The sequence below is a fragment of the Mus musculus genome, chromosome 7, assembly GCF_000001635.26.
Source record: "Mus musculus strain C57BL/6J chromosome 7, GRCm38.p6 C57BL/6J".
Lineage (NCBI taxonomy): Eukaryota > Metazoa > Chordata > Mammalia > Rodentia > Muridae > Mus > Mus musculus.
Window position 1 is genome coordinate 47,453,003 of NC_000073.6, and position 9,752 is coordinate 47,462,754.

Sequence of the window (9,752 nt, forward strand, 5' to 3'; positions counted from 1 at the left end):
TCAAGATGGCCTTAAACTGGCTATATACCTGAGAATGACCATGAGCTTCTGATTTTCTTCCAATGCTGGGATAATAGGCATATATCACCACAGATAATTTAAGTGAATCTGGTAATCAAACCCAGGGATTCCTTCCTGTTAGGGAAGTGCTTTACAATCTGAGACATATCCTTATCCCCAGCCCATGAGTGAGAGAATTAAACAGGTAGTCTGTATCTGGTAAGTGAACAGTGGTGAGTGGAGCAAGGGTACCAAGAGTATTTGCAAGGTTTTGACTCTATCAACACACTGTTGAATCTGAATGTAGCAAGCCTGGAATTGACACGTATGGTCAAGAGACTGGGTTGAATGTGGGGAGGCCATTGGAGCAGAGGCTGTATGGAAAACAGTTATACAGAAGAGGGGAGGACTGGGCAGGTGATGTGGAAATGAAGACTTTGGCAGTCCTACTGATGTGGAGGTTGACTAAATACAGAATAGGTCATTGTATGGAGAGGGTGATAAGGTTAAAGAAGGTTAAAATATAGAGAAGAGAGGATTGACCATCTTGATGGATATGGTAGTTGCTATAAGTGAGGACAGGGTTGGTGCTCAATAAATCTGTAAACCAGAAAGGCCATGATCTAATAGAGTAAACAGTTACATCCTCATTAGTGACATTAAGAATGTAATTTTAAAATTTTTCTACCAATTTCTCTTTAAAAATAAAAACACCACCTATCTAACTAATGGCCCAGCTCTGCATCACTATTACCTCTGTGACTTTTAGATGTTGTGATTGTGCACCTCATTGAAGGCATATGCTTCAGTTATGTTGGATAAACGAGTTTTTTTATAGAAAGGAAGGTACTATAAAAACACTGGAAATGAATTTTATCACAGCTTACCCAATTTAATAGCAAGGATGTTAATGACACACAGTTGATAAGACATCATCAGCATACATGTACAGAAAGATTCAGAGTGTAGTTTTTTGTGATTTATCTTAAAGATGAATTTTTCACCCCTCTCAATTTGGTTTTACTCAATAGGTCTTTGCATGGTAGGAAACACTTTAGGAAAAACTGTGTAACTGACAAAATCACAAACACCTAAGTTTTGCAATAAGTTTAGCCACCCATGACATCACATCATGACACTCTGCCTGTGCTTGAACTTACAGCATTGTTATAGAATTTCCTGATACCTGTTGGGTGTCATAAAGGCCAAACTCTTCTATAACATTTGGACAGAAGCTGGCTAGATTCTGTCAACTTGACACAATCTGAGACATATCTGGAAGGGGGAATATTAAGTGATCATTTACCTTCATCAGATTGTTCTGTGGGCATTTTGATGGGAAATTTTCTTAATGAATAATAATAAAACGTGAAGGCCTAGATCATGGTGGGTAGTACCAACCATGGGCAGGTGGGCCTGGATTGAATAAGAAAACATGCTGAGCAAGCCATGAAGTTCAAGCCAGGAAGTAGTCTTCCTCCATGGTCTTCTCTTCAGTTCCTGACAGCAGGTTCTTCCTTGGTGTCCCCTGTGATGGACTGAAGTATGTAAGCCAAGTAAACCCTTGTCTCCCATATTAGTTTTGGTAAATCATAGTAGTAGACAAGCAAACTAGGTCAAAACATAGAATACGTAATCATCAGAGTTGTCTTCTGGGGAGAACTCTGAAGCCAAGGAACCTGAATTTTCAGCATTGAAACATAAGTGCCATCAAGCAGGGAGTGTGTGTGTGTGTGTGTGTGTGTGTGTGTGTGTGTGTGGTGAATATATAGCCTATATGATTTTTTAATAGATAACACATGACATACTTATATGAAAACATATTTATCAGATTGAACATATAGTAATAAAATAATCCATGAGTATACTTGGTTGAAAAATTTGAATGCTGTATGCTATAATTTCATAACTAATTTTGAAAGACATTATTTTTATTTTTACTTATGTGTATGTGTGTGTATGTGCTTGTATCTGTGTATGTGCACTTGTGTGCAGGTCCCTGTGGAGGTCAGAACTGGGCATTAGTCCCCTGAAGCTGGAGTTATAGTCAGGTGTGAGTTGCCTGATGTGGGTACTAGGAACTAAATTCTTTGGATGGGCACTAAGACTTCTGGTGCTGTATATTGGAATCTGGGCTCTTTGGAATTACTAACAGTACCAGAGCTCATGGTACCCATCACCAAAAACATTTGTAGGAAGAGCCCGACATTAAATCCCTATGTATTATTATTATTATTATTATTATTATTAATCATTAATTCTTTAATCCTTTTTTACTATCCATACTTCATCCTCCTCCTGGTCTGCCCCACTAAGTTATATTATATTAGAGAGCTGGCAATCTGAGAAATCATTGTGTTAACTTATTAGAATGAAAACTTTTCCACACTCTTTCATAAAGCAGGATTTGTAGGGATGGAGAGAAGGGCACTCAATCATTGTGGAGCTCAGTCTTGCAGCTCTGTCCAGGTAGACAGCCTTATTTCTAAAACCTGTAAAATATGTGTTTTCTCATTATTATCCAGTATACGCTTCATTTGTTATCTGGATATTTGGTCTTGAAAACTTCTAAGGGTACTGAGTTTAGTCATTATTTGCTAGTAGCATTCCATGCTCCTCCAGGCAATACCTGGGCTGGAGTTAACTAAGAATAACCAAGCCACTCACAGAACATACACGTAAAGATATTAATATCGTATACTGGCTGGTTTCATGTCAACTTGACACAAGCTTGAGTCATAAGAGACTAAGGAGCCTCAGGTGAGGAAATTCCTCCGTGAGATCCAGTTGTAAGGTATTTTCTCAATTAGTGATCTGTGAGGAGGTCTTAGCCTATTGTGGGTGGTGCCATCCCTGGGCTTGTGGTCCTGGGATCTATAAGAAAGCAGGCAGAGCAAGCCTTGAGGCACAAGCCAGTAAGTAGTGCCCTTACATGGCCTCTGCATCAGCTTCTACGTTCAGGTTCCTGCTCTATTTGAATTCCTGTCCTGACTTCCTTTGGTGAAGAACAGCAATGTGGATGTGTAAGTCAAATAAACCTTTTCCTCCCCAACTTGGTATTTAGTCATTGTGTTTTGTCACAGCAATAGAAACCCTAACTAAGACAACATGTAAGGGCAGATTCCTTTGTACAATAAAGTACAAATGTCTTCCTGTAGTGTGGAATAGAAAAGTATCTTTTTCTACCATTCTGCGTGGTTAGCATTAACTCTTCAATCATATGATCAGTTTTACATGGATGATGGCATCCCACTGCCATGAGTCTTATTGGCTGTTAACATAGCTTCTTAGTAGTGAAATACTTTTCTAACATGTATTTTGCAGGTTGGAGCACACTATATGCAAAAACAAAACATTACTATTAAAAGAATAAAGAGTAGGAGACTCAGGAAGGATTCCTTGAATCCTGTCATGCTTAGGAGACAAGAGTCAAGAAAAGATCAAAACTGAAGAAACCCTCTCTCTCTCTCTCTCTCTCTCTCTCTCTCTCTCTCTCTCTCTCTCTCTCTCTTACATCAGAGACACTTTTGTGAATTATCTTAACTCCTTCCCAGATATAAACAATTTTTAGAACATACTCTTAGAAATAGAGTCTTTGGCAGCCTAAATATTTACTCTTCTCAGGAAATAATGCCCCGTCTTTGTTTTTAGATCTAAATTTTGAGGGCTAGGGGCTGCTATTCTCGACCTGATGTGAACATTCTCAAATTATGTTTGCACCTAACATATATGTCATAAATGGAATACCAATAAGAGCCAAGGTTAAGGAGATACTCAGTTATTTCCAGGTAACCATAACCATGTGTAAGAAACATGTCTCCTTGCCTGCTCACATTTACTTGCTTTGGAAGGGTTAGCTTGAAAGTTTCTGTTTTTGTTGTTGGTTTTAGGTCTTGGTGCATATCTCAAGATGGCCTCAAGCTCTAACTTCTCCTGCTTTAGCTTCCCAAGTTCTGGCATTATAAGCATGCAACCACCATGTACAGCATGAGTTCATTTTGGTTTTTCTAACTTCCCTCCTTGTCTCTGAAAGCTCTTTTTGAAGATGCCACAGAGGAAACATCTGCTGGCTTGTTTTGGACTGTTCCTCATTCCTGGGATGAGAACTATTCTGGTTCATCTGATACCACAATGGGGTGTATGTAAATCACAGACATTAAGGAGTTAGTACCAATAAATCCATTTATGAGCAAACTCAAGCAACTAAGAAGTTGAAGAGTACTTAGTCAAGTCCATCTGGAGTTCATGGTATACTTAATTCTGTCTGTCCCATGGGTGAAGTGCTAGCATCTAAAAAATTATAGTTTGTTAGAAGATAAATTTTGAAGTATGTCTGTAGACAACATTTACTAGAATTCCAAGGAGCATTTATTCCTTTGAAGAATTGTGGAGCTAGCCAGTGCCTTCTCCCTCACCCTGGAGGATCAGGGGGAAAGAAATAGTAGTTCAGAAGTGGGGGCTGGACAGAAGATTCACCTTTGGAATTCATGATAACATACTGGACCCAGACAGTTTATATCTTTAGTAAAAATAAGCCAAATATATCTGAAAACAATAAAGTCTAAGCAATGTTTCTAACGACATTTTATAATACTGCATCTATTAAGGGTTAATTTATAAATCTATATAAAAATATGTGTGTGCTTGTGCATGTGTCTCAGAAGGACATTTTCTGTTGCAGCCAGAAAATTTAACTCTAATGAGTCAATGAACATAGAGACCTAGATTTAATATTGTCATTTTATAAATAATACTAGTTTTGTATTGATAAGTTTGTAAATTTAGTATATTACATCAAATTAAATACTAAAATACCTCATATCACCATTCATAATAAAATTTATTATTTATTAACAATGGGTAAGTGTTGAATGACAACTTTATCTTCCAATCCTAATAATGCCAAAATTTATGTTCATTTCACATGGGTCAAAGCCTAGAAAGGAATGCAAAAGTGTCTCTACATGAAAATCAGTCCTTTAGAGTTTCAAAAATCTTTTATGCATACATATTTTGTTTGCCTAGAAAAAATCAGTTCAGAAATTTTCTGAGCATTTAAGAAATGGATACATTTATTTATTTATTTTTATTTTTTAAACAATATTTTTATTAGATATTCTCTTCATTTACATTTCAAACGCTACTCTGAAAGTCCTCTATACCCTCCCCCTGCCCTGCTTTCCAACCCATCAACTCCTCCTGGCCCTGGCATTCCACTGTACTGGGGTATATTAAAATGGATACTTTTAGTAATATTCAATAGAATAAACCATTAAATGCACAGCATTATTTCTCTCTTTTGTAAACCTGTAGCAAGGTTTCTTTTATTTTTCAGCTAATTTCAGAACTGACATTTGAAAGCAAAGTTCTTACATAAGCAGCTTTTCCATTCGTCCTAATCTTTACAATTTTTCCCTATAATACCTGCATTTCAATGAAAGCCTATGTAAGATAAGGAGATCTAAGGTAATATCTGTACCTGTTTTTATGAACTTGGCAAAACAGCTCTAGTTGTAAAACTGGGTGAGTACACACACCACACACACACACACACACACACACACACACACACACACACACAAACACACACACACACCCACCCACCATTTCCTTATCTATTTACTTGTTGATTAAACCCCAGACTGAGTCCATGAATTGGCTATAATGACTAGTTCTATAACAAACATATATTTTTTAGAGAGCTCTGTTGCACCATGACATTGATTTCTTCCAGTGTGTATTTTAGCTCCTAATTCAGGTTTTGGGGAAGATTTATACTGATTTGCATAGTGATTACATTAATTTAAACTTTTAGCCAGTAGTTGACAAAAGTTCCTATTTCTTGACATCTTTACAAATACTTATGAATTTTGATTTTCTTGATGATGACCATTCTTGAGGAATTCTCAATGTAGTTGTAATATATGCTTCCCTGATGGATATGGATATTGACCACACTTTCACAACCATTCTTCATTTGAATCCGTTTGTTCTATTCATTTGTCCATTGTCTTAGATACTTTTCTGTTGCTGTGACAAAACATCATGACCACAGAACTTATATTAAGCATTTAATTGGGCTTGCAGTTTCAGAAAGTTAATGACTGGGATGGAAGAGCAGAGGCATGGTAGTAAGAATAGGTGATAGGTCACATCTTTAAGCACAAGTATGAGACAGAGAGAGCTCAAAATGGTGTCTTTTGAAACCTCAGAACCTGTTTACATAGTGGATTAAGTTGATGGATTTCCATCTATTGAATTATCCCTGCACCCCTGGGATGCAGCCTACTTGATCATGGTGAATGATCATTTTGATGTGTTTTTTGGATTTGGTTTGTGAGAATCTAATGAGTATTTTTGCATCGATATTCATAAGGGAAATTTGTCTGAAGTTCTCCTTTCTTGAGTCTTTGTGTGGTATAGGTATCAGTGTTACTGTGGTTTCATAGAACAAATAAGGTAGTGCTCCTTCTGTTTCTATTTTGTGGAATCGTTTGAGAAGTATTGGTGTTAGGTCTTTGAAGGTCTGATAGAATTTTGTACTAAGCCTATCTGGCACTTTTTTTTTTTTCGGTTGGGAGACTTATTAATGACCGATTCTATTTCCTTCGGGTTATGGGACTGTTTAGATGTTTTGTCTGATACTGATTTAACTTGGTACCTGGTATGTGTCTAGAAAATCACCCATTTCATCTAGATTTTCCAGTTTTGTTGAGTATAGGCTCTTGTAGTAAGATCTGATGATTTTTTGAATTTCCTCAGTTTTTGTTATGTCTCCCTTTTCATTTCTGATTTTGTTAATTTGGATACTGTCTCTGTGCCCTCTAGTTGTTTTGCCTAAGGGTTTATCTATCTTGTTGATTTTCTCTAGAACCAGCTCCTGTTTTTGTTGATCCTTTGTATAGTTCTTTTTCTTTCTACTTGGTTGACTTCAGCCCTGAGTTTGAATATTTCCTGCCATCTACTCCTCTGGGATGTATTTACTTCTCTTTATCTAGAGCTTTCAGATGTGTTTTTAGGCTGGTAGTGTGTGCTCTCTCCAATTTCTTTATGGAAGCACTCAGAGCTATGAGTTTTCCTCTTAGCCCTGCTTTCATTGTGTCCCATAAGTTTGGGTATGCTATGGCTTCATGTTTATTAAATTCTAAAAAGTATTTAATTTCTTTCTTTATTTCTTCCCTAATCAAGATATTCTTGAATAGAGAGTTGTTTTCTTTCATAAGCTTTATGTTTGTTGTTGTTGTTGTTGTTGTTGTTGTTATTAAAGTCCAGTCTTAGTCTGTGGTGTTCTGTAGAATGCATGGGATTAATTCAATCTTGTTTCTGTTCAAGTCTCTTTTGTGTTTGATTATATGGCCACTTTTGGAGAAGTTACCATGAGGTGCTGTATTCTTTAGTTTTGCATGAAATGTTCTGTAGATATCTGTTAAATGCATTTGGTTCATAACTTCTCCTTGTTTCATTGTGTCTCTGTTTAGTTTGTGTTTCCATGATCTGTTCATTGGTGAGAGTGTGGAATTGAAGTCTCCCACTATTATTTTGTGAGGTTCACTGTGTACATTGAGCTTTAGTAATGCTTCTGTACAAAAATGGGTGCCCTTGCCTTTAAGGCATAGATGCTCATAATTGAGAGTTCATTTTGGTGGATTTTTTTCTTTGATGAGTATGAAGTGTACTTCCCCATCTTTTTTGATAACTTTTGGATGAAAATCTATTCAAAGGATATTAAAATGGCTACTCCAGCTTTTTTCTTGGGACCATTTGCTTGGAAAAAATTTCGAGCTTTTTACTCTGAGTTAGTGCTTGTCTTTGTCATTGAGGTGTTTTTCCTGTATGCAGCAAAATGCTGGGTCCTGTTTATGAATAGAAATATGTAGCATTGGTGGTGGGGAACAGGGGGTAGCCACTAGAAAGTCACAGATGCTATGGAAGTAAGAAGTTCCCAGGACACATCTGGGATGATATTAGTTGAAATACCTAACAAAGGAGAGATATGACATGTAGTTACTACCTCCAGTACATAGGCATGGCCTCAAGTTGAGGAATGGAGCCTATCACCCATCTCAAAAATGTTTACCCACTATTGTTCATGTGTAAAGGAAATGCAGGGACAAAAAAAATGGAGCAGAGAATGAAGGAAAGGCCCTCCAGAAACCACTCTACCTAGGGTTCCATCTTATCAGCACACATCAAATCTCAATATTATTTCTGATGCCAAGAAGCACTTAATGACAGGAGCCTGGTATATCTGTGACCTGAGAGGCTCTGACAGCACCTGACTAATACAGATGCAGATTCTTACAGCCAACCTATTGGACTGAGTCTGGGGACCCCAATGGAAGAGTTAGGGGAAGGAATGAAGGAGCTGAAGAGGATTGCAACCCTATATGAGGAACAATATCAAATAACTGGAACCCCTCCTTCCCCCAGAGCTCGCAGGGAATGAATCACCAAACAACGAGTCCATAAACATGGAGGGATCCATGGCTCTAAGTACATATGCAGCATTGTTTTTTTTCTGGCATCAATGGGAAGGAAGACCCATGGCCTTGTGGAGGCTTGGTGCCCTAGGGGAGTGGGATGGTAGTGGGGTGAAGAGGGCATGGGTTGTTGGGTGGAGGAGCACCCTCATAGAGGCAAAGGGGAGGGGGATTGGATGGGGGTTTTGGAGGGGAAACTGGGAAAGGGAGAAACAGTTGAAATGTACATAAATAAAATGACCAATAGAAAAAGAAAGAAAGGAAGGAAGAAAAAGGAAGAACGAACGAGAGAAAATAAAACTTAGAGCCCACACTCAATGACATGCTTCTTTTAGCAAGGCCATAACCCTCAGTCCTCCCCAAGAAGCCACTAACTGGAGACCAAGTATTCAAAGCTATGATTTTACAGGGGCTGTTCTCATTCAATCCACCACACTCATGTTGATTGAATGATTTTTTTTCTATCAGTGTTTAATATTTTCTTTCTTTGAATATTTTGAATACTAATCCTCAATGTTATGAACATCTGGCCAAACCTTTCTTCCATCAGTGTCTCATAAGTTTCTTCTCCCTTTTTTCTTTTATTTTCTTTTTCTTTTTTTTTCCTTTGTGGAATGTTTTAATTTGATGCTATGCCATTTGCCAATTTCAGCATTTGATTGGTGCAGGCAGGGAGACTGCAAGCCTAACCTTTGATATGATTTCCTATGCGGAAAGGAAAACAGGAAAGAAGACATTGAAATTAAGTGTTAAGGAGTTAAAATGGGGCTCAGCAGTTGAGACTCTCTTCCAGATGACCTAAATTCAATTGGGAGCATATACATGGCAGCTCCTAACTTTCTATAACTGCAGTTCCAGGGGATCTTGTACCCTCACAATGACACACATGCAGCCAAACATCATGCACATAAAGTAAAAATAAATAATATTTTAAAAAGGAAATAAAAAAGACAAAGAAAAAGTTGCATAAGTGAGAATTCATCTCTAAATATTTTTATGGATTGGTCTGATTAAAAGTTCATATAGAAAGATGTTAAGCCTTCCAAAATAGGACATAAAAGAGTGAAATAAAAATAAACAAAACAGAAAACAGGTTTTTGATCTTTTAAGGTCAGTCATAGGGGCAGCTGTGGAAGATTTTGACTCTGTGCATCGTTTCCCTTTGGGACCACGTATCTCTGTTTTAGTTGGTGACAACAAATTTGTTTAATATTTGGCTTTGTCTCTCCTTTTTGTTGGTACTTGCTTAGCAACCACAAGGTATGTTGTGTG